The 27,556-nt window shown below is 33.7% G+C and overlaps 1 protein-coding gene across 2 annotated transcripts in view; it reads left to right on the forward strand.

The window, feature by feature from the left end:
• Positions 1 to 27,556, forward strand: part of LOC125048911 (mitochondrial cardiolipin hydrolase-like) — a 138,116-nt gene that overhangs the window by 91,564 nt on the left and 18,996 nt on the right. For both annotated transcript variants that reach the window (XR_007116894.1, XM_047647874.1), the window contains one exon: positions 18,439 to 18,469. The gene's annotated coding sequence lies outside the window, so the exon portion shown is untranslated. The remainder of the gene's footprint in view (positions 1 to 18,438; positions 18,470 to 27,556) is intronic.

Below are 27,556 nucleotides of genomic sequence, written 5' to 3' on the forward strand. Positions count from 1 at the left end.
TTTTTGGAAAAAATATTGTTTAGGTTTGACGTTAATTATTTAAGCATTTCTTGTGATATTCAGACTTGGAATTTCCTATGAAGTATATTTTGGTGATTTTGGTTACATTCCAACTTTTAGACAACCTGAGTCATTGACCTGGACGGTTCTCTTTAACCGCTGACTGCAAACGTAAGTTTTTGGCAAGGCGCAATCACTTTCTATTAATATGTCGTTATTTATAAATGAACTTAAATAGAATCGTGCGTTTGAATGATTGCCAATATTATGATATTCCCTAACATGAAAGAGCCACTCATGTCTCTTATAATTAGATAGTAAAATTCTTGTTACACGTAAAAACACATATTTGGTGACATTGAAAATTTATTTATTTTATAAGACTTCGTTGCATACAGAAATATAATACAATTGACATAATTAGATCAAAAGGAGGGCAACTGGTGGCCTTATCGCTTTCGAGCGATCTCTTCCAGACAACAACTGTGAGAAACAATTTGATAAGGTATGCGCAGTGCAAAAATACATAAGATATGTAGTTATTTAGACAAAACTAATGGAACAAAACAAAGCAATTAAAACATATGTAAATAGTTAACAGAACAATAAAAAAGGACTCATGAAAAAGAAAAAGTGCAAATGAATCACGATAACTTCAGATCAAATAGTACGAAAGTTAGGGATACGACTTGGACAGGTAATGCTTGTACAGTAGAGATTTAAAGGAGCTAAGCGAACAAAGACAGGAAGTAAATATAATAAATAAAAAAATATTAATTTTCTTTTTACTTTTGTGAAATTAATTAGGCAATTGCGAATTCTTTTACAAAGCTTTGGAAGAATTCATAAAAATTAAACACGTTTGTTACATGAAAGTTGTCTTGGAATGTTTCATTACGGTACAGACATTATTAAATTAATTACAGAAGTTTCAAAACAGCGTTTAAGCGTACTATAATGAATATAAAACATTCCTTTTTCAACCCTTTGTGATTTTCATTAGGGAATTGATTTCATTTTTAATTAAAACATTGCATAAAAACAGGTTTTTGTAAGATTCTCAATTTCAATTTTTTAAAGATATATGCCACCTAGACGCGTGTTTATTTTCAATTATTATTTTTATGACATAAAAAGTGTACTTGGGTATATACATATACATAAAGTAGAAAATATGCCCATCTCCTACCTCCTATGCGAGAGCGACCCTGGAGCCTCTGTATCGTGGCGTAAGAACTACCTGAGGTGGTTTTAGTGGGTATTGCTTACCCAGTCTCTTAATAGCAGAGATTCTGCTGTGGGTCGACTCCCACATATCCCAGCTACTTTCTAGGGCAGGGGATGCGCAAATAACTTTCCATCTCGGATATAAAAAAGGCTTTAAATACAAGTGCCCATGGTGCCTCCGCTAATGTTTTTACACGACCAGGGGGGACAAGACTTCAGGCGTGACCGACTAGTGCCAAACATATTTGTATGAGAATGACATTTGCTCACTCTTGGACACATAGTGTTTGAGGCTGTATGCCTGTCGCTAAATGATCTTTCTCAGGCCCCAGTTCTATGAGATATTTCGAGGTTTCTTAGAACTTAAACTAGATATTTGGCTTTATTTATTTCTACCTTTTTCTTGCGATAACTTAAGAACGTCTTTAGTATTATTATATATTCCTTATGATGAAAAAAAAGCTTTTAATATATGGTTCAACTATAAATTTACTAGCTATTTAGTAAGCTTACTCGAAATTCAACATTAAATCAAACATTTAAACTTAATAATGCTAAGTTAATATACTATATCTGTCATTTAAATAATTTAACGACTATGTTACGTCGTATATTTGATAGACGCGTGTATAAAAAGTAGGTACACTGTTCACTTTCAGAATTCTCTGTCTGTAGCTGGTTCCGGGTTCGATACCCTGAGACAGGGTCTACTTTTCGACTTGTTTGACTTCGGCCTAAATAGATTTTTTCAGTAATATTATTTATCGATATTACTATTGTCATGTAGACATTTTAATATTGATCAAATGTAAATAATGAGTACTTCGCACAGTGAAAGACTTACGGAACGTATGAATAAAAATTATTATATTGATGATGAACGTCAATATTTAAAAAAGGAAGATCTTAATTACCATTTATTACCAGTTCCCAAATCAAGGACGTAGAGCGTACGAGTAGACCTCATTTTATATCTTTTGGTTTCCGAAGAGGAAATGCTGACACATCTTCCAGTACGACGGTATGGCTTCAACTCATACCAGGCATTGTCTATTACTCCTACAACTGAGCGAGGAATGACTAGAACTACCTAGATTTCTTCCCACACTGTGGGCCCTTGTGAGCCTATAAGACGCCCAAATAGGGCAATCTTCGCAGCCCATGGACGCCCATTTTTAGTAGACGATGTCGGCCTTTGAGTACACTCTCACTTTAAATAGTTGGAGGTCGTATCTCTCAGGGAATCCCACTGGGAGTCGAATCCTCAATTCGATAGTTCGTAAGAGAAAGTGTCTTGAGAAGTGGACTCTGTAAGGCTTCCCGCCATCATGGTGATGCTGATGAAATTTTGAATCAATGATTAACGCAAACAATTCTTCGGAATACCCACCATAGTTGCGTCTTGTTCCCACGAGAATGTAAGTGCGTGCTCCTATTTCAACATGCCTGCTGCTGATAGAGGACAAATCTTTGTTTTTAATTTATTTTATTATTATTTATTACTTATGATGTCATGTGGAACATGGTGTAAGGGTTGCAGCTCCTTACAAACGTTGTGTAAAACAAAAAACTTGGCGACTAAAAAGAGTGGCGGAGAGTTTATTGCCAGTTCTTCTCTTCCGTTCTACGCCCTTGATTTGATAACTGGCAGTAAATGTGAAAAGTAGAAGCATTTAATGTATATTTATTTTTTGACGTTCATAAGTGTACATTGTGTTTGTTACCTATATGAATAAATGATTTTCGACTTTGACTTTAGTACACTTAGTAGAAAACGCATGCACGCACGCAGCCTCCAAGTGTACGGTTTGCCCCGACTGATATATACAATCAAGACCGTTGTCTTCAATTGTCTTAACGTGAGGGCTAATAAGGGTTCGATGTAACATAAAGTGCTCCAATATATCATTGTTTATCTTAAGGCAGTGCAGGTGCTAGATAATTGTAAGTGGACACGTGTTACAAGTTCAAGGGCGGAGCGTCGGTTGTTGCTCCTTGCTTTTTGCACGTTCGCGGCTTGCGCAGCCGCCTCGCCCCGCAAACTGTAGCGTGACGGTGAGGCTGCTAGGGATGCCACAATAAATATTTTAGGATACGGAAGTGTTGCGGTACGAACGTATAAGTGAATTCGATATTCAAAATTGAGATTGTTCTTTTTGTTGGTCCTGAAATTTTTAAGAAATATACCTACAATGGGAGCTAATTATCAGCAGATAATTAGGTAAATAGCGCAGGAATAGTGTCTCGCGCTGGCCACTTTAATTAGATTTTTTATATTTTTTCAAGAAATAACGTACAAATTCTTAAAAGGCCGGCAACGGACATGCGAGCCTTCTGGTAGTGTGAGGACGGACACTCCGTGGGCGGCGGTATCACTTAACATCAGGTGAGCCTCCTGCCTGTTTGCTTAAATGAAAAAAAGTTGTAGTGTGTTTGTATCTATATATAGGACCTGTCAAGTTTCCTTCGAGAGAGAGAGAGAGAGTGGTAATTTTAGCTTGTAAAAGTGTCATATATTATTTAATTCTTAACTGGTTGCCAGCCCTATTTATGTTGTTATGAAGGGTGATACATAAGAAACAATGGCAGTGAGACTTAAGTTTTTATCTTACGTTAATACTATACTTAAAAATTAATGTTTATGGGTGATTCTCTTATAAGAGGTAACTATGGTGGCAATCTATTTAAAAGTGGTTTTTTAATCTATATGTTGCTATTTTGTGCAATAAATCACTTCTCTTAAATGTCCTTTATTAAATAACATTATAATTAAATGTCTCATTAAAGCATATTTTTGTAAAACTCGTTATATAGTCTAAAAAAGTCTCTACCCTGGCCTGTCCCCTTACCGGTTTCAGCCTAACTAGCATACAATACATACAATATTTGTATTATTTGCTTAAACAAACTATGTTTACCACAAACTTAATTAAATATACTTAAATATTATTAAAGAATAATTGAAAAATATTTGCTTATTATCAATAATTTTTAAAACTTAATTGTTGTCCCGCTTTTTTTGTGTATCTACCCTGGCAATATTCGCACGCTGCTACAATATAAAATATAAGACGGCCACATTACCGAACTCGCTCATTGACAATTAACAACGTGAAGTTCGCAATACTAAGCACAGAAGCGGTTAGATCGACGCAATTTGCCAGTTTTTGTGTCACGTCCGTGCGATGTAACGGTTTCGCAAGGTCATTGTGTCTCTCCACTGGTAAGTAATAAAAGTTATAATAATCATTTTATTTATTTGCAATTCCTGTCCTAATTTCGTAATACTGTAATAGTCAAAGCTTGCTTTATTATTCATTGAAAACTTTCTTGGATAAACCAAAATAATGTATTATGTTATGAAAACGTCTTTCCCCTGGCGTCTTTCCCCTGGTAAGATTACTATCAGGGGAGAGACTTACTGACCAGGGGAGATATGTATCATAGTAATTGTGCCACCTATTTAATGTCTGTGTGTTGCACACGCCAATGTGGATCTGATTCTTACGGCACTATTCCAAGCCAAAGTTACATCAATATCAAACCATCAAAATCTTCTTCTTCAAATTTGTTGCAATAGGTGTAACGAACAGTGTCTATCGCGAGAATGCATTGTAAAAATAAAGGACTTCAATACAAAGAATTTGATATTAGTAAGCAAATTTTTGCAGAAAGTGGGAATCCAAGACTACCAATATAACTGATCCTAAAAGGCATAAGACCAGAAAGGTGACTAAATATTTGAAAAAGGTGATTCAATTTTATCTACGTGATTTGATTATACAGTTAGAAGACAACTTGGAGTATTTTCTTCACCATGAACTGAATATAGTCCACCAACATTCTGCTTTTAAAATTAATAAGACAAATTTGACAGTAAGAGAAGCTGTGATTCACGTGAACCTTAGTGACTTTAAACAAAATACGCAGAAGAAATTCCATTTTGGAGGTGCACGTCAACAGATAAGTCTGTACACAGTTGTAACTTACACGAAAGAAGAGGCATCAGGTGAAGTAAAGACAACATGCTATTGTTCGATGTCACAGATTTTGTTACATACGCCTCCAGCTATATGGACACACTTACAGCCAATTTTGAACAGCTTGCCACCAGAAGTAGAGATCCTCCATTTTTGGAGCGATGGACACAATATCGCACTCATTTAATAGAAGTTTACCCAGCTCTTAGAGACTTTACCTGGAATTACCATGAAGCTGGACACGGTAAGGCAGCTCCAGATGGTGTTGATGCTGTTTGCAAAAGATCAGCCGACCTATTGGTAGCTAGTGGCAAAGATATAGCATGTCTGAGCGATTTGTCAGATGCTATTCAGAAAGCACCAAATAAAAAATATTCAACAACCGTTGACATCCAAAGAAACGCTTAAAAACGGCGCATTTAGTCTGATTAATAATAAATATGATAAAAAAATGTTGCCTGATTATAAATCTCAAGAACAATCTTTGATAAAAGTTGATTATTTCAATTGTATTCTTTGTTTTATTGCTTCTAATTATTTCCCCTGGTCAAATACGTATCTACCCTGATCTTCATGTCTCTACCCTGCCTGATGTATTTACCCTGGCCCTCTAAAAAGTGACAAAATATGTTTTAAGTAACTTGCCCTTACGTGAGTAGATACACAAACGAGCCAAAAATCATAATATATATGTATAATGGATAAACTCCAACTTTTCTCCTTGGCCGTCTCCTCCATAGACGAAAAACCTCTTATATAAGAACTACCCTTATAAGGGTTGACAGGATGTATTTTTTAATGAGTCAATCATAAAGTTTAGTGACGATACGGTCTATGATCATAACCTGGTCGTACAATTAATATATGGCCCGAGAAGTTTACGTTGGCAATGTTACACAATTTTACAACAATGCAGAAAAAAGCTATCTCTTGTATATTTAAAAGAAGACAGACATTTGATACATTTAAAAATTTTTAAAATGAATTACTAAAAAGTTTCAGGTTTAAATTTTTGTTGATTTGTTGAATTATTTATAGGTGTTACTTATATCATACCGTTCCTTAGGTAGAAAATATGTAATATTTTATGAATAATAAATTTGTGATTAAAATTGTTGATAAATAAACACGATTACTTCATATATCGATCTGTTAATTCTGGTATAGTTTTCCTTGTATTTAGTTTAATGCAAAGTACATTCTTGTTCTAAGAACTACTTTTAGGTCCTGTTTAACGAGTGAAGGTTATATGGGTATAACCAAAAGACCATGTTAATAATAGAATAAGGGCTTCTAAGAAATTAATCCAAGATCTGGGTTTATAAACAACTTTTTCTCATTAAGATATTGCTTGTGCATTTATTTTTGCTTTTAAACGAAAATTCAATGCTGTAATAATACTAAATCAATAAATTACATCTGTGGCGCTGCAAACTTTTTAGTTCTGGGCCTCAGATTTCTGTATCTGTTTAATGACCCGTTGAAATGTAAAAGGCAAGTAGAACCAGCCTCCTGTGCCTGACACACGCCGTCGACTTTTTGGGTCTAAGGCAAGCTGGTTTCCTCACGATGAAAGCCACTAACTAGGCACTAGACTAACACTGAAGTGGCTTCAGCGTGCTTCTCTCATCCCTAAGGTCGTAGGTTCGAGCCCCCGTTGTGCACCAATGTACTTTCTGTCTATGTGCGCATTTAAATTCGCTCGAACGGTGAAGGAAAACTTCCTTAGAAATTATTGGCTATTCAAATACCTACTACATTTCTCTGATATAAGAAGTTAGTCAGCTTTTTGCTTACGACGTAATATCATTTCAAAGTTTCCATTTGTTATTGTTTGCATTCCTTAAGGATATTACAGCCCTGATCACTTTGACGTATGTATTATAATTTTCTTTATTTTTCTCTTTCGCTATGGTTGAACGATTTCTGATTTGATACATACATTAGGTGTAAGATATTTTTTGTCTAACTGTTGAGCGGCTTCTTTTTTAGAGATTGGTTCGGACGGACCGCTGCTCCTGTGTTATTGTATACTTATACTAAATATTTAAGTAAAATCAGTGGCGTTACAACTAGGTCTGAACCTTAGTTTTATGTATCGGTTTCATGAGCATTTGTCAATCTTTTTGGGTGTAAGGTAAGCTGGTTTCTTCACGATGTTTTCCTTAACAGTTTGATCGAATGTAATGCGCACATAGACAGAAAGTTCATTGGTGCACAGCTGGGGAACGAAGATACGACCTCAGGGATGAGAGTCACACTGCTCTCATGACTCATCTCAACATTTAATTACATATTTTAAATTTTGTATTGTAGGTTATAAATTTTAGAAAACACTTCTCTGAAACTTGTCAGTCATGTCGAAATTAATTAAATGAATAGTCAAATCTTCATAAATTCTTACATAATCCGTTCGATTGTCAAATTATTTTATTAATAGCGAGGGAAGTATAAATCGTCTATGTTACTCATGATATAGAGGATTCTGATGGTGAAAGATTTTTCAAATCTGTGCAGTTGTTTTTGAGTTTACACTAACATACAAAAATACTCCTTTTTTTTAAATGATTTATTCTAGCTTAATGCCGATTTTAAAATATTCTATTTAATGTAAAATTTTCTACTTTTTTGGTCAATGATAGATTTATTGCGTGTGTAACTGTGTAGTGTCAAGTCACCATTCACCATTGAATCTCGTACCTAATATGGTTAGGAACTGAGTATTTGGTGATTGCGCGGGCGCAACTGAGTCAACGTACATTCGCCTAAATAAGTACAAGGTTATCCACCACCTGAGTTGAGACCTAGCTCACATTCGACTATATGACCTGAATACCTAGGCTAGTGTTTACCTCGTTACCTATTTTATTTTTTAAGATAATTTGTATATTTTTCGTATTGTTTTTAATAAAGTATATAATAACGAGTGTCCCACGTATAAAGTACACAAGTATTAAAAATTCTTACAATAAATTTTACATAAAAAAGTGTGACTTTACGAGAATTACAATCTAGCCTATACAATAATTATCACTATCAAGTAATATTATGTTGACTTAATTTTTTACAATACTAGTGAACAGCTTAAACTAATAATGTTCATTAACTTTCAATAACGTTTTGAAACTATGTTCCTATCCGAATTCGAGAGTAGGTATTAAAATTAAAAACTATTTTTATTTCATAGAAATTTATTCCACTTCCAGTACACTTCCACACAGTACAATGACTGATTTGTAATATAATGATGTTTTTACCTCCTATATAGCCTATATTTTTTTGTTTGTTTTCTAGTATATAGTTTAGATTTTAATCTCCTATAAGATTTTGAGGTACTTACGTATTAACGTCACCGCGGAAAAAATTAATTGGCCAATACGGATTTCTAAATCGTTACCAGAATTTTTGCCGCGGTGACGTTAATACGTAAGTACCGATTTTGAATTATGGATCTTATTCCTCGGACTGTTGTAATAAAATTCGAATATCTTTGTCATACCAGATGATCTAAAAATAAATTAAAAGTTATCTCGTATAAACCAAAGATTTGACTGAAAAATATATTTAAACGAAACAATTTTTTTAAGAACACTAAGTAAATTCACATATGAATAATATGACATCACCGTTCATGACAAAATGGTGATATAACAAAGCGTATCTATTTCCCAGCAGTTCGATTTATCTATAGGAACAAGATTCTAGGAATCAAATATATATTGATTTGAAACGAAAATAGACGGGTTTCTCGGAAAACTCCGAGTAAATCATGCAAGACGAAATGAGATTACTTTTTGCGGACATAGATGATATCTTACTTTGAATAGGTTGGCCGTTTTTTGACGTCCTATTATAAAGACTTTAAATGGAACAAATCATTTTCGAGCTTAATTGAAATTACAATAGTGGCTTTTTGGTTGCACCATTCCTGTTTATAGTTCCTGACTTATGTCACTTAAATTGGTTTATTAATTTGGCATTATATTGTATTGCCAGTGTGATGGCTTGGCGTATCTGATAAATTTAATTCATGCTCATAAAGGACAATATCGTAAGAAAATTGGAAACCACGTCTTAGACGCAAACATCGACGTCCTGTATCAGCCACATAAGCCTGAGCACCTACTTGCCAATAAAAAAGTGCGTGCGTACAAAGTACACATGTCAGAAGTGAAACTGCTTTGTAAATTAATTATTGAGTAATTAAGCTGCCCAAATCTCATAATTTAATTTTGCCAGTCTTTCTATATTAATGAATATAGAAAGAAATGAAGAAAAGATACTAAGGCTAAATAAAAAAAACAGAACTATAAAATTAGTTGTTGTTTTGTATATATAGAAATACCACCATTAAAGTGGTTACAATTACCAAATAATATAACAAGGTAATTTAATAATATAAGGTAATTTAACTTAATAAAATAATGATGATATTGATATGTATCGGTCTTAATCGCTCTCTCCCTTTCTTTCGACAAAAACGCTGCACATCTTCGTAACGTTCCGTAAAAATTTTACCCTTATGCGCCTTAAGAAGTTTCACTTCAAAATACAAAAATCAAAGGCCTACAGATGTGGCTTTTTATTTTATTCAGTACACACGATTTTATATAGAATAACATCCACTTATGAAATTATGTATCTCATGTTTAAAATCCCATTAGCAATTAATATGCCCTTAAATTGTCCCTCTGCGGTGTTTTACAAAAGAGGCCTATTATGTATTCATACATATCGAATGACTCTATTTGTCTATTTGAATGTTTCGCGAGGCCTTCAAAGGTTTGTTGAGTCAGTGGTATGTAGCCTTGGCGTATTAAATTGAGTATTATCACATGGTACAACTAGAGAACAAGGCCGCGGACAACTTCCTTCTTGAACAAGGGATTGTGATTGAAACTAGTTCAAATTTTGTATTGAGGCCTGTTTATTTATTTATTAAAGTTTACCACATCATACATAGTATATTTTACAAAATCTTCCATCTAAAATGTATGACAATTGAAGTTAACATAAGTGTTACAAAAAAATATACAAGATAAAATAAGCATACAATAAAATCATCAGCAAAACAGCGAATTAGGTTCGAGATAGGCATCCAACAATGATTCCTCTAAAACCCATCAGCCCACTACCGAATATATCCAGCTTCGGATAAGCAGTGTTCAATCCGTTAAAATCGCGAAGAATTCGAAAGAGAGCCGTCCTGCCTGTTGTCTTGAGAATGTTTTTCTAGTCCGAGGGTAGGATATAAATTAATTGTGGAACACTGCCGTAACTTTACAAATTATAGATTCCGATTTTACCCCTCTAATTCCATAAGAGAATCGCTGGTGCAAAAAGTGAAAGTTCAACATCCTTACCGGGTAGCAACCTAAAGAGGATGTTGAAAGAAATGCTTTTAACATTATTTATTTTTATATTATAGTTTTAATTCAATCAACGATTTTATTTGTAATTATTACCATTACATTCGTCGACACACTGTTCAAATATTCGGATGTGAAGATAAATGATTCATATTTACCCAGACTGCAGTTCAAGGGCGCAATTAATTTGTATTGATTATAATGATTCAAAATAATCTATACATTTTTATATCAACATTTCAATGGGGGTAGTTTAATATCGTTGTAGTATATCTTAGAATTAGAGAACACTAAGACTGTAAATGAACATTTAGTCATAATTATTGATAGGTTAGATTCATGTAAAATGAAAAATCACTTCTCTTTTTGTGAACTTTATTGTAGTAAAAAATAATCAAAGAATTGCCAACCTTAGTCTAATAAAAGAAGAGAAACTAAAATATGTATATGGAGAATTATTGATGTCTTTATTACATGTACTAAAATGATAGGTAGATGTAGCTTCTTGGCCTTGTTACGCACGTTTTTGAGCACGCATTTAAACCTAGTTTTAATATCGTGTAATTTGTCCTACACTAGCGATCAGATCTGGCTTCTACAAGAAAAAATAATTACCATACAAAAGATGTTTTTGTTTAACTAACTACTATAGGCACTAACAAGTGATAGAACTTTTGTCAGTTCATTCAACGGACAACAAAAAAGGTCCGTTAACCTGTGTAATTATTGAACTAAAGTAATCTATCATATGTGCCCTTTTCAGAAGGCTAGTCATAGGTGGGCACGTGAAGTATGAAGATGTCGCCTTCTGTTAACCATCAGGCACATAGAAGCTAAAACACTTTAGTACTATCGAATTACTGTCCTTGCCATGTAACAATTTAACATTGCAGACAATTACAAATTCGTAATATATACTGATTAAATGTATGACGCTGTTATTGGTGATTAAATAGTTGTCCAAAGATAATTGAAAACTGAACGTTTAAATAATTGGAACGTGGATCGATTGGTAACGCTTAGTTTTTATGAAGAAGGGCGTTACAGCAATTAATTATACAATACAATACTTCACAGTACCTTTGAAGGTGTTAGCTAATTGTTTATATTGTTTGCAAAAAAGTAAAGTGCGTGCCGGACGGGCATTGTGTACCACGATCGCGAAATTAAGCCAATCAGTCACGGTCCTTGAGGAAATGCTTCATGTAAAAAGTTCGTTAGGAATTTATTTTGTTAATTGAATAGTTTTATGAGGCCTCTTCACGCAGGTGAAGAGGTGGTCGTAAATTGTTCATGTCGTGTATTGCGGTCGGATTAGGGTATTAGGATTTGTATGAGAATTGGGAATATTATTTGATTTCTGATAGCGGTCTTGAGAGATTTTGTGTAGGCTCCAGAAGAGACTTTGGTGGTCGGATTATTCATCAGGAACGCTTAATTATTAATCAGCAATTGTGGCCGTATTAGCTTCGTATATGCTTCAATACATTAAATCTTAAATTTTCTTAGATAACATAGTCTAATATATATAATTCTCGTGTCACAATGTTCGTTCTCATACTCCTCCGAAACAGCTCGACTGATACTTATAAAATTTTTATGCATATTTAGTAAGTCTGAGAATCGGATACTATCTATCTTACAAAGTGATAAGGAGTAGCCACTTCAGCTGTATAATAACACAGCATACAAAACTAGTAGATTTTTATTGAACTAAAAAAATGTTTTCTAGAAATAATATACATGGCAAAACAAACGATTGCCGGGTCAGCTAGTTTTATTTATAATCTTCTTAATCTATATATATAAAAGAAAGTCGTGTTTGTTACAACACTTATAACTCGAGAACGGCTGGACCGATTGCCATGGTTTTTGATTTGTTGGATTTGTTTCCGTCCCGAATAGCAGAATAAGCAATAAAATATCGGATAAGTTATCGAATAACAATAAATTAATTAATTAATTTTACGAATGCAAAAACCATATGGTGCCATCTGTTGACAAAACTACGCATCATTTTACGTCGAATTCGTGTCAGTTCAAGAAATTCCGATCTTGAGGTGAATGAGGAGATGCATAACCATGCTTTGATCCTGATCAAAAGATGTTGGATATCAGAAAGTGCTTAACATGCAGTATCGCCATATTGACGCTAGAGAGAAGATGCCTAATGTGTAAAACTGCCATTCTTCTTTCGCAATGGCAAGCAATAAAATATTTCTGTATTTGCAAAAAAGTTGTATTAATGTAATACTTAACATTAATGAAATCCTAAAATAAGTTAAATTAAAGTAACAACGATATTATAAGTTTGTAGGGCGGAACGAAGTTAGCCAGGTCAGCTAGTAGTATATATTACTAGAAAAATACTTTAAACTTCAGAAAGATAATAATTATATATACTTAAATTACACCGGGCAACCTCTCTTCTATTCCGAGAGAAGCGTGACTAATATCCAGTCTTTCTTGGGAACTTAGCGCACTGCTACATGAAGGGACATGGAGCAACATGACCAGAATGGACGCTTTTACATTCTACGTAGCAGTAAACTCGAAACCATCCTAAAATACATTGTCATATTAATTCTAAAATTGTATCCTTAATTCGATAGTCAAACAGACGTAACGGTAGTGGGAAACGGGAACGCCCATACGATAACCATTAATGTATGTGATACATAATAAAATTGTCGCTATGTAATCGATTTGCCGTAATTAGCTCGTTATATAACCGGATGACGACATTCCGGCGTGTTCTAGGAATGTCTCTTGCGGCTGAACAGTTCCATATTGTGTGGTATTGGTAAAAGGAAAATTCTTTTATGTCTTTGATATAAAAATTTCGTATGCAGTTTCGCAGTTTAAATATTTTAACTGACTTTAGTAGGTTCTCAATTCATTGGAATCTTTATATATGCTGCCCACTAAAGTATTTCCGAACCAATTCGACTTAGGGTCCTTCTAGAAAAGTGCGTTCCAATTCTTAAAAGGCTCGCGTATCACTTAACATCAGGTGAGCCTCCTGCCCGGTTGCCCCCTGTTCTAAAAAAAAAGTTTGATCAAAGATTACTACCAAATGTTTGGATCCATTTACTCAGAATCAGGTCAGGCTCTGATGATGGAGAGATTCCTTCTAATTTTATAAACACTCTTAAAGTGATGTAGGTTTCTTAAACATTCTATTTTTAACTTGTACTTTTTCTGTCAGAATATTTTAGTAAAGGCGAATTGGTGATGAAGAACATGGAGCTTCATCTATATACATTTTTAACCTATTTTGATGCTCTTTACCCTGGTGTTGGTCTCTTACATCGGTAGCGCCTAACGTCACGGTCAGCAGAGTAGCAGGGTCAGCAAGTCTAGTGCGGTCTATCTGAACTTTAGTTTGGAACTTCTTACATACGAAGTATATGTCAGTAGCTTTTGCGGATACAGATAAAACATATTTTTCTCGTGTTGCTAGCCGGATGTACCCCAAGAATTTAGCATAGACACGCACATGTTTGCCGTTTCTTTACGATCGTGCATTATTTACAGCATTTCAATAATTCATACCGAACTACCCCGATCGTTTTACGATTACAATAAAAGTGCGCCTCAGCGTTTGGAAAATATTTTTTTTGTAAGACTGTTTTGCTTCGAAACATTTTATTAGTATTGCTACTTCTAGGCCGCAAATACAAAAAAATAATAAGTTTCTTATTTCTGTATGAAACACAGTGAGCTTTACTTACAACCATATTTCTGTTATGAATAAAGTTTTTATTTATTACTTTCATACTATAATGAGTTTATTATTTCTAAATGAAACACCGGGAGTATATACATAGGTATATGGATGCTCACAAATTGGGTATTTTAACAGAAATTAATTTACCCGTTACATGACGCGTTTGTTCAAGGATTGTTTAATTAGACATTATTACAAACTATTATCATTTGTGTTACAGTAATATATAGTAAATATATTACTATATATTACTGTAACACAATATATATAATATATATATATATATATATATATAGTATAGGCAGTCAAATTTATATAACGATAATTTAACTAATTGTTAAATAAATGTACTTTAATGGTATTATGATGGACTTTTTCGAGTTCCTATATAAATATATTTTCTATTGTTTAAGCATATTTAAAGACAAACAATTTAGCCCATTCCAGCCGAGCTCAAGCCCAAGCTGAGTTGTCAAGGCCCTTCAACAGCAAGGTACGATACATACAAAATATTGAGTGTTATAAGTGACATGATCTCACATTTTTATGAAAACAAATGACAATAGTTGACCTAAAGACACCGGTCACCGATACTAGAATCAGTGTACTGTTTCCTACCCACTATATTAGTCATATTGCGTAGGGTTGTCTCATTTAAAACCTTTGAGCCTTGGCTGTTCAGCCTTGTGCCAACGTACTCAAATACGAAAAAATAATAGCAATGAAATACAAAACATGAACATTGTCGTTCCTTATTCATTCGTTTAAAAATCCGCAGACTTTCCAAATTCCATCTGTAAAAACCAACCTAGGAGTTTCGACAGCACTCAATCGAGTTCTTCCCGAATATAACAGAATAAACACCACTTATCCAGAGCTTGATATATTCAGTAGTGGGCTAGGAACAAAAAGCTCTAAGCGCCTATCTGGTACCTAATCCGAATTGTGTTCAGCAAATTACTAGTAGAAACTAAAATGGGAAGTGTAGATATAGCATTATATATGATAGTAAAAAATGTCAATTGTCAAAAAAATAGGTATTTATTATTTGAGTATGTTTGTTTGTGTATCTAGTAATAAATACTGTAACTTAATAATCGTGATTCGGTTGACGTTTAAATAGAATTTGATATTACTTTAGATAGGTTTATTAATAATTTATATCTGAGTTTCAGAAATTGTTTTAGACAACCCTATAATGGTGATGTAACTTTAGTGATGTTCTTCACTAAACTCTCATAAATACTTAATTGAAATTTATTACAACAGAAGATATCTAGGTCTTATCCGGGGTAGGGCTGGGATTAGCTGGTGTTTTATCGATAAGATGTATAGGTAGGTAGTACACTTGTTTTATAGCTGTATATACATATTAATAAAAAATGTTTATAAAGGAAATTTTAAATATGCATGCATGCATGCTTCGCAAGACGGTTTTATTATTACTCATTATTTTGTAATCTCTATTTATTCATGCTTAGTAAACTTAAAACCTGAGTTTCAGAATGTCTTCAGAAAACCAATTAACGAAATACGTAATATTTCTTTTTAAATTTATTTAAAAGAATCCAAAGGAAAAATATTGCAATTACGGCCTAGCCTAGAAAATATAATCTAAATATTCGTGTGTGATTATATGCATATATTTTCGTGTATAAATTTTATTGAGTGGATTTGTTGTCAGAAAAATTCATTGGCTAACATAGAAAACAATCTTTTTTTGATTAAATTAGATTTGATTATTCAATATTATAGCAGTCGTCATAATAATCGGAACTAAGACTTGTCACAAGTGATTTTTTTTTATAGAACAAGCAAACGGGCTCACCTGATGTTAAGTGATAACGCCGCCCATGGACACTCCCAATGCCAGAGGACTTGCGAGTGCGCTGCCAGCCTTCTAATTCTTAGCCAGCCTTTGACAGCTGGCAACCTGTCAATGGCTGGCTAAGAACCCTAAGTCGAATTGGTTCGGAAATACTTCAGTGGCCAGTTGTTTCCACATAGTGGTGGTGCGCGACAAAAACAGCCTTAGAAAGCGCTTGGCTGTGCAACAACGAACGAGGTGTTACGGTTTGAATTTCGTATTTACCTCGACGTCCGAAATTCAGCTGATGAATGCAAATAACCGGATTATTAAAAAAAAACTAAGGTTTTCAAAGAATGCTATATCTACATTAGAAAGTGACTTTATATATATCTGCATATTTTATTAAAATGTATCTAATATAGCCATTAAGACACTTACTACACTCGGTTAACTGAATGAGTAATCTTATCAGTCAGGGGTTAAAGTTTAACCATCGTTTTTATGAATCAAGTGTAACATTCAAACTCATTGTGGGGTGTGACATCATTGCAATAGTATTGATGTTAATTATGTTTCCAGCGTTGTTAGTCATGACTTTTGGCATCTTGGCCAATTATAGGGCGTCTAGGAATTTTTGTGTAAAAATACTATTTCCGCTGGCGAATTTTAATGCGTATATTGAAAAATAAAACATTTGTTTATTTACAATACATGCATTATCCTTACTAAGCTAATACGATAATGGCAAAAATTAAATACTGTTAAAATCTGTTATAACGACATCGAAGGGACTACTCATATTAGGTCGTAAAAACCGATAGTCGTAACAGCCGATGTCGTTGAAGTACCTAATACAATAGAATTCAGCCGGGACCTTTGATTTTGTTCAATATAACCGGTATGTTGTTCTTAACGATGTCATAAAAGTTTTTGACAGTACATAAGCCGCCAACATTACAATGAATATAAATTAAAATATTTGCATCTGCAGAACTATCGAAAGATTGGTTTTCACAATTTTTTTTGCATATTTTTTACAGACTTTATATATTATATTGTATGGAGACCAGATGAAACTGGCATACTCCAGCACACTTCTGACATACGCAAAATAAAGACCTTTTTCACAATTTATCTTTCTCTTTTCGACTCTTATATAAATATTAAAGGTTTTCACACTCATTATTTGTATCCTTTAGTTATCAATTGAAAAGCCGGATTTCCCTTCATGTAACGCTGGTAGTTCAGAGTCAAGGCCTATGTCATATTAGATTGACCTCCTAAACACAATTGAGTTTTATGGCACCGTCAATTTGCACAAGGAATGTTAGTAATCCGTCTAATTGTGGACAAATTCTTTCTGCATGACAAGGCGTTATAGTGAGATGGAAATCTGAAATCTTGGGTGCTTCTACTAGGCTCCAGCGAGCTACAGTAGAGGTAATGAGGAAGACAAATGAAGTGCAGAAGTTCGATCTCTCGTCGTAGATAATTTCAGGTCTAATCTTTTCTATTATCAAAATCTGCTATAGATAGAAGTTTGTTCCCTAGCCTTGTTGTAAATTGTTGTTGTATAAGGAACTTATATGATAATCTTACACGGCCAAAGAATGGAACTTCCTCCTTATCTTTGTGTCCCAATAAAATATAACAGTGCTGTCCAAGAGAAGAGTAAATGGGCATATTTTAGGAATGACTTACCTGCCTGTATCTCACCTGAAGGTGAGATACAGGCAGGTAAGTAAAATAAAATGAAATGAGAATCTGTCATGTGTGAAAGTAAAGATAAACCCGTAGATGAAGAGTTGTAGAATCAATATTAATTATTTTCCTCTTAAATTAAAGTCTAGACATTTATCGATTTAGATTAGATTTCCAGTAACCTACTAAGTTACAAGATATGCGCGTGAGTCATGAATGAACGGTTGACAAGTACTAGGAATTTATAAACATGTGAGCGCCATTCATGATGAGATGACGCAGTCCAAAGAGATTTTAGTGGTTATTTAAAACTTGTTAAGACCATATGCGATAATTTATTTTTACATAATCTTTATATTTACATAATGTACTAATAAAATTTAATAAAACACATGGTTTTCAAATACTTCAAAAGAATAAAAAAAATATTACCTAGGTAACATAACTATTATTACTAAATATTATACAATATATTCTCTTAACAATAGGAGGATACCCATATCACAAAAACTACTGAATAGTTTTTCTTGAAAAGGACTCCTTATGTCCAATCCATGCAATTCCAATAACAAAATATTTAGTTCGATTATATGAATTTCATTTTTTATTTTATTTTTTCAGATAAGAGACGGCGTAGACTACAAAACGCGAAGTAAGTTTTTTCGACTATTATACCAATTTCTATATAATATTTATATCAAATCGTAATTATTACGACTATACATTATTACAGCTCTTTATTCTTATAGAGCTATTATACATTTAAATCATCGAATTGTAGCAATTATCGCTTTATAGATCTGAGTTACTAAAGTATTCTTTCGTCCCTTTCTGACAATTTGTGTTTACGCTAACATGAAAAGAGACAGATTGCCTTGGCTAATCGGTGAAACTAGATTTATTTAAGTTACGTAATTTTATCAGTTAAACAGATAAAACCAAACTTTCTTCTAAACCGATTATAGAAGCATGATAACGAAATACCGTCAACACATCGGCGAACGATGATGTGTTGTTTTTTCATGCACAGCCATTAAGAGCGTGTTAATCTTCCCCTTCTACGATATTATATTTGTAAACAAAACGAATGACACATTATAAATGGTTTTGAAATAAACAATAAAATTATCAACCAAATGTTGTGTGGATAACCCTGCTTCCGCTGAGGATGGCCTCTGACTCCCGAAGCTTCGTGGTACTAGATAACTCTATTGTTTAGATTTGTTTAAATAAATAAATCATTGAAGTAAATTGTAAAGTATTATATCTTTTATTATGGCTACTTATATTGTTTTATTTCTTATGTTACAAGGAGGACAATCAGATTCTTATGATAATATGTTATAGAAAGGATAACATGCTTACCAGATCCATGCAACTTCCTCACAATCGAGTCCGCAACACAACTCACGAGGGGACTCTTTGTATTGATTGAAGCATGAGTCCGCTAAGCATTCGCGAATATACACTGTAAATTATGTAGGAATAAATAAAATAATAATAATAGCAAATAATTAACACATCAAGGATTCTAAAACGACTCGACGATATGGAGTTGCTGAAAATGTCCACAAAGTCATTTTTCATCACAGTTTTATTGTACACTCGAATCTGTTAACAGGACCATTAAACGATGAGCACAAAATATGTGAGATAGGCGTGTAAAATGGAATTAAATTTTTATTGAATGAAGTTATGAATTTATTTAGTGATAATTCTCTAGTTTCGCTTGGGAGTTGTTAAAACGATTACAATTTCCATATAAGGAGTGGTTTTTCTTCTGGACTTTTCTTCTGGAGACTGGGGCTTAGTCAAGATGCCTAAACTTAGATGTATTATGCTGGTGAAAGTCACCTTTTATTTTAATTTTTTTATTATATAAATTTCCCAATATCCCCGACTCTTGTGCCGCGGGACCTTATTTTGTAGAAACATATATATATACATACAAATGCATATATTACTACATATTTCTATTTTATATTCTGCAGAAATCTTCCAGTTGCGATCTGAAGTTTCTTAATATTTCGTATAAATTATCGGTTGTTACCTTTATATCGATTTGTTGCTCGAGATCGCATCTGGAGGCTCCAAATACAGGACATTTTTTGTACAATTGTTAATCTTTTAATATATATTTTATGACGAAAATTGCACAAAGAGAAACGCCGCTTGACAAGGTAGACACGAAACACAAATTAACAAGACAATAATATTGCGACAAATTTAAACGGCCAACTAGATAGGCGACTTCCCGATACGACAAAAAACTGATGACTTTTTAATTTATGTGGGACTCGGGAGTGACACGAAATAACTGTGATTGAGATTAGGCAAAAAATAACCCGTTTGAACTTAGCGTTGGTATAATAACTAGTCTGTCTATTTTGCTGATTTTAATATAAGTAAGTATTATAAGTATGGAGTCCCGCAATTCCTTCATTCATTTGTGTTTGTTATTTTATAGGTAAGCAGTGTAAGTTGTCTAAATAAAAAAAAACAAATGCCGGTTTGTTTGCATAGTAAAAAAATTGTAATTAAATTTTATTTTATGGAATTTACTATTAAGTTTGTTATGGATGAGCTGGAAACCCCGACACAGGTGTTTTTACTTAAAAGGGTTCCCAAATCTTATACGTTATAATGATTTTTTAAATTTATTTATTCCTTAGAATGTTTCACAGTACAAGCAAGTGCTAACACAATGGTCGATCTTATTATACAATTTCCACTTTATGAACTGATTTTATAAACACAAGTTTTAAGGGTTAAATATGTTAGTAATTCGTTGTATTGATAAAATAATCAATAATTCTACGAATTTCATCCGAAAAGCTTGTCTAATCAAAGTTCCCGGTGACGTCACGAACAAATCAACCCTGCTGAGTCACATCCGGTCCGGATAATACCCCATTCCGAGTATTAATAAAACAATACGTCACACATGCTTTAAACTGTTGAAGGGCGGTCACTTAAATATGCGGGTGGGCCAAATAACTGTACTTTCCATTATTCATTTTACACTACTAAATATTAACCACAAAGAGTATTATACACTTCTTTGAGAGACAGAGAGAGACACATTCTTCTTCAGTCGCACTCTTCATTTCTGAAGGTCGTGGTAGTGGCCGCACAACTACCTCCACTCTTCCCTGTGCAAACCTCTGGGTGATGGTTACCTGTAAGGGCCTTTACTTGATCGGATCGAGTGGACCGGGAAACAAAGACACAAAAATTTAAGCTTTTATAGAAATATCGATGCGAAAACAGCTTTAATTTCTTAAAATTTGATCCGTTATTATTCTTAGGTTAATATAAAACAAGATTGCTTTAACACTTCGAAGTTTCTACTCTAATTTCTTTAGCATCTTTTTCTGTTAAGCAATTGTATGGTCCAATTTATAGTGTCGGAATAACAAGTTGTGATTATATATACATACATTGTCTAGGTACCAGTTTAGTCATCTGGACATAACCTACCCCACAGTTACATTCGGAATGCGCCAGCGCAGCCGGCGTCCGGTCGCGCCGGTCGGCAGATGTAACCTCGTCAACAGGCTGCTAAAATTATTATACCTTATAGAGACTGAGTTAATCCTATATGGTCAATGACCTCAGGTTGCAGATTTAAAAAGTTAGGTCAGTCAGGTTAATCTTGTATGTAACGATTTAAGGGTTAGATTTAGATCTGAACTAGTACGTTTTTGATATTCAGGAGTCATAGACAAAAGTTAAACTCTTATATTTAAATCTTAGGGAACTAATTATTTATATTATTATTATATAATATACGAGAATTTATTTTGATCAGTTGAAAAAAATAATGGGCAGTTTCTTTTTTTTTTTTTAATTTTACAGGATGCAAACAGGCAAGAGGCTTACCTGATGATAAGTGATAATTTACTGCAGTTATCTTTTTTTGGTGATTGGTAAATTTGTGCGACAGTAAAACATGGACTAATAGTAATAAACAATTGGTCAGTTATTTCGTCTTACAATGTCAGTACTAAAAATACGTAATAAGACTAGTAAAAAAATGGCCGGTAAAAATGCTTTGATTCGTTAGTGCTAGTGGGTGCCTACGGTGAAGGAACCACTTCACTAAGGGGCCATTCAAGTAGTACGTTATCAGATTTACTGCAATTTACCCCCCCCCCCCCCTTCCTTGACAACAAAAGTAAACAAAGCTCTCAAAAAGAATAGTAGATAAATGTATTAATTTTTTGTAGGAATCCTCAGATGAGAGCCTGTTTGCCTCCTATTACATAAATAAAACACTTTATCTCTGTATCTTTTAAAAACGGTAATTTTAGAAAATTTAGACCCGATTTACATAACGAAGCCTTCATCAAGTAAATAATAGACCATTTTATTCTACCGCGCTCTATATATTTACGGTAAATTAAACATGTCGACAGTTCACTAGGCCGAAATTAATAATTGTATAGACACCTGGCAATGTTACCAGTTACTTAATGTAAGAGTTAATAATTTAATCTGATTTCCATAAACAAGAATTTACTGTTATATGGATTCTATATTTAAAATACGTAATTTTTATAACAAGCTTACATATACAAATAAAAATAATTCGCAAATATGTACAAAATAATTCATTGCTTTAATTGAAAGTCAAAAATCATTTAGGTATTCATGTAGGTAACACAATGTACACTTATGAACGTCAAAAAAAGAACTTTATATTAAATGCTTCTAATTTTATATTTACTTCTCAAATCAAGGGTGTAGAACGGAAGAGTAGAACTGGCAATAAACTCTCCGCCACTCTTTTTAATCGCCAAGTTTTTTGTTTTACACAACGTTTGTAGAGCATAGAAATAGAACTTAGTAAGCGCATTTAAACACGCTTCACGTTTAAATTAATAAAAAATCGTCTTCGTTTACGGTATCTAAGAATTTCTTTATAGACTAATTTTTTAAGAGTGTCATACAACGTAGGTACGTTGTATGACATCCAAATTTCTACAGATACACTATACCAACTAAACCGAAATGAGTCCTTGAGAAACGAACACAAGTACTCCATGTAAATTAACCAAGCACAACCAATGAGGCAGTGTATATATGAACCCTCATAAAGCAACTGGCTATTCAGACATTTGTGCCTGTGACGTCATTTGTGTCTCTCAATGAACTCCATAGAAACCGGCGTTATCCGCCCGTCTGTGTGAACAGGGTCACCGTCAAATGACTCATGCCTTGTACTATAATACAATTGCTAATTATAATTATTTATTTGATTGTATGACGATAAACTCGTGATATAATTGTTAATCCTCTCTGCTTTATTAATGTTTAATAGATTATATTAGTTGTTTCTGATCGTTGACTATATGCAATACTTCCGCCAAATTAAAAACCTCAAATTAAGTACCTCCACTTTATACCCTTAAATACGGACTGGTGACTAAAATAGACTAGTTCAAGATAAGATTCTATAAGCGATGCAGGCTGTGCACCAATGGACTTTTTTTCTATGTGCGCATTTAAAATCCATCGAACGGTGAAGGAAAACATTTTGAGGAAACAGGGGCTTGTCACCCAAAAAGTCGCCGGCGTGTGTCAGGCGCAAGAGGCTGATCACCTACTTGCCTATTAGATTGATAAATTATTATGATACAGAAAACTGAGGCCTAAAAAAGTTGCTCCACCACAGATTTATTTTTATTTTTAATATTCTATATGTATATAAGAGTAGAGTCAATCTGTTATAACGACATCTAAGGAACTACTCATATTTGGTCGTAAAAACCAATAGTCGTAACATCCGATGACGTTGTTATTAAGTACCTAATACAATTATTCAGCCGGGACCTTTGATTTTAGTCAATGTAACCCGATAATATAACAATGTCGTCGTAAACGGTTTTGACTGTATTTCTGTACGAGATAAGGCTGTTCAAACCTACCTGCTTATTTATACCGTGATCAACAAAGGTTGTTCAGACTTAATTAGCATTTCGCATAAACGTGACGATGCTATGATTTAGCCATATTCAATTAAATAAAACACAGATTGTTTATCTAAATTTGGAATTCGTTTTTAGTATGAGGTAGCTTCGTTTATTAACATAAAATCGTCTTTAAATCTTAATTTAATAACACTTAAAATATTTTAGATATTAAGTCACTTAAGGCTTTGAATTAGCACAAATTGGAAGCTCGACGTGAAAATAAGAAGTCTTGCAAAAGCTTGTCACATTGAAAGATTAATAGACACTTAAAAGATTAATACGAAAATGTTTTATTTATTGCTCTGCGAACTTTAATAATTTTTGGGTTGACATTAGGCAGGCTGCCTTTTTTTTTATAGAACGGGGGGCAAACGGGCAGGAGGCTTACCTGATGATAAGTGATACCGCCGCCGCCCATGGACATTCTCAATGCCAGAGGGCTCGAGAGTGCGTTGCCGGCCTTTTAAGAATTGGCCTTAGACAATGGCATGTTAAAAGAAAGAATAAATACGCACGCAACGGAAGCTCCCAATCAGGAATATGTTTTTCAAATTTTGCAACCTTTTTTCATTGTTTCTCATCTCTTTTTGCGTGATGTTAAAGCTTTTGCGATAAATAGCCTAAAGTTGCCCATTTTTGAAGTATATACTTCTTTTGGCGCGTTAGGGAAAAATGATGAGAGTAAATTTTTACGATGCGTGCGCACACCGTCACAAAAAACCGACACCCTGAAGTTATATAAGTGATACAACATTTAATTTTTTTGTGATTTGAAATAAACTTTATTTAACCAGATAATGCGTTATAATAAAACATTCAATGTATTAAATACCTTTTTTCTATTGCTAGTGTTGTATTTTCTACAAACGTAGAATTAAATTTTTGAAAAGATATTAACCTTCTTACATAAGTACACACACGTTGTACACACACGTTTTTTATACAGAATTAGACGGACGTTTGGACACAATCCATATCCCACCGATCCCGCTTAAATGAACCCATATACTGTCTAGTAAAAATGGAAAGGGGCAAAGTGCCTCAGAGTGATAGCGCCTTCAAACAAAGAATGTTTATATAATATTAGTATTTTTTTTTTGACTTAGTCCCATTAGCTGGTGGATAGATAGACATATAAATACATATTTAAACACCCAAAACCAAAGCACAACACCAAATGCTCATCACATCCATGTTTGTCTCAGCCGGGGCTCGAACCCGGGATCCATGGATTCGCAGTCAGGGGTACTAACCACTGAGACCAATGAGTCGTCAGTATAACTCTAGGGTTAGTGTAAAAATTCAATAACAAATCAACTTGTTTCTACTGTTTACATGTGCCATTTATAAAAAATATTTTATAAATAGCAACGGCATAATTTTCGTTGGCAACACCGGCTTATATAAAGCAATGACATAAAGGTCTGGCTTCCGAAAGTAATCTCCATTGATTTAAAGTGCATTAATGGAGTCAATTAGGATGTCAGACGAAATTTCGTACGAGACATTTGGTAATTAACATTATTATTCGTTATCACAGCCCATAAATAACTCGGGCAAAACGATATTTCAAATGTTAAATTTGCATTAAATGTCGCGAGAACCTAAGGACAGAAATCACAAATCTTATAAAGAATGTTTTTGTACGAACTATTTTGAGTAGTTTATTTAGAATACAACATTATCCGTGAGTAACTAACGTAGGCTAACTTCTAAAGTGTTTTCAATAATAAAACTCCAGCTCTGAAACCAGAACAGGCCACTAGGATATTTCTTAGAGTGATTTTATTAACATAGTCTTTACCCATTAGGAGCTAATAATCTTGTTATATATAAATTACGTGTCACGTTGTTTGTCCGCGATGGACTCCTAACTACTGAACCGATTTCATTCAAATTTGTACACCGTATGTAGTTTGATCCAACTTAAAAGATAGGATAGCTTACATATACATATATATATCTATATAATTCTAATATACGTGTGTATGTCACTGAACTCTCTTAAACAGCTGGCCCGATTTGAATGATATTTTTTGAGGGCGTTTGGGTGGAGCCAGTGGTTAGATTCACAAATCAGCCCGATAGATTGCGCTGCTGTCGGTACTTTCATACTTTGTTTAATATCCTAATCGCTTGAAATATCATGCAGGACAAAGTCTGTGGGGTCCGCTAGTAATATAATATAAATACATTTTTTTTTGTCATTTGCCGATGTTTTGTAAACAAATATGTTTTTGATACGACGTTGATATCACCAGTATTAGTAGGATTGATTCATTGTCCAAGTGGCTTTGTGCACTATACTATGAAGAAACTGAATTACTTGTATAATAATCGATGTATTTGTATTTTCACAATGCACTTACTCTCTTCTTCATTAGCACTCTCCACTTCCTTTTCCATCCATGCCTTCCTAAACATTATCTCAGTCATTCATTTCTGGTTCACAAACGTTTCAACCTTCTAAACCTGTATCTTTATTTTATTAAGAAGTCTCAGTTTTCTATTTTTCTTTATATAACATTTTAGTAACGTTTGTTAAGTTACAATTACATTAATGCGTTGGATGATAGACTTAGTTCAGGGGTTCCAATACCTTCTAAAACAATGTAATTTGATATTGAACCAAGAAATTTTAAAGTATTACTATTTGCATAATATAATTGTAGTAACGGTTTCATTACTCTATTATTAATGCATTAAAATGGGTTTTACATATGTAGTCTTATTACAGTTTTTTTTAATTTATCAGAGGCTCATCTGATGTTAAGTGATACCGCCCATAGACACTCACATTGCGAGAGGGATCGTAAGCGCGTTGCCGTCCTTTTAAATTCTGGCGGACTTGACGCTTTGTTAGATTAGAATTAAGTTGTGTATAAAACCGCGGCAGGAGCTCGTTACGAACGTGACACAGAATGTTATGAAGTAGATAAATCCTAAAATAGCCTACATACCTCATAAAAATTGAATGGAAATCGATTACACGACATTCTTCAAAAAGCATTCACATAATTCAAAATCAAAACTAGTCCGGCCTCAGTAATAAATCAGAGCTGCATCAGACGCAAGCAGGTGATGTCTCGCACCCGAAACCTCAGACAAACTTGACATTATTGCCAATTCGGTTAAGGTCAAGAATGGTGCGGTGCCGCGGCCGGATGGGAAGCTGAGCCGAGTTCAGTAATTTCGCACAATGCAACGACCGGCTTCGAGTAATTGCGAAACATCCGTCCGACGTACACACAATATGCCCGTGTGAAAGTCTCGCCAATATCGGAACACGTTCTATTCGAGATCTGCTTTCTTCGATTGATAATTTTTTTTGCTATTAATATCGTAGAGGGTTTTTGTTTTGTTGTTTAAATGGGTTGATGTTTATTATTTATTTCGTAATCCTACAGCTAACATACATTATCTACAACTATAGCCAAAGATGAAATACATAGTATAAACAAAAAGGTTCGTTTTGCTCAAGATCAGCTTTCTTCAATAATAATTTTTTTGTTGCTGTTAATATTATAGTTTTGTTTTGGTTTTTAAATGGGTTGATTTTCATTTATTTATTTCGTAATTCGACAGCTAACATGATACTAAACTATTATATACTAAACATATAGCCAAAGATGTACATAATATATACAAGACAATATTTACGAAAGTAAAAATCAATAAATTTATTAAATACGTAATACTTAATTCGGCTGTGTTGTGTGATGGTGTGTATGGATATATTCATATTTGGATATATTTATTAAGGA

This window comes from Pieris napi, chromosome 4, assembly GCF_905475465.1.
Source record: "Pieris napi chromosome 4, ilPieNapi1.2, whole genome shotgun sequence".
In the NCBI taxonomy this organism is placed as follows: domain Eukaryota; kingdom Metazoa; phylum Arthropoda; class Insecta; order Lepidoptera; family Pieridae; genus Pieris; species Pieris napi.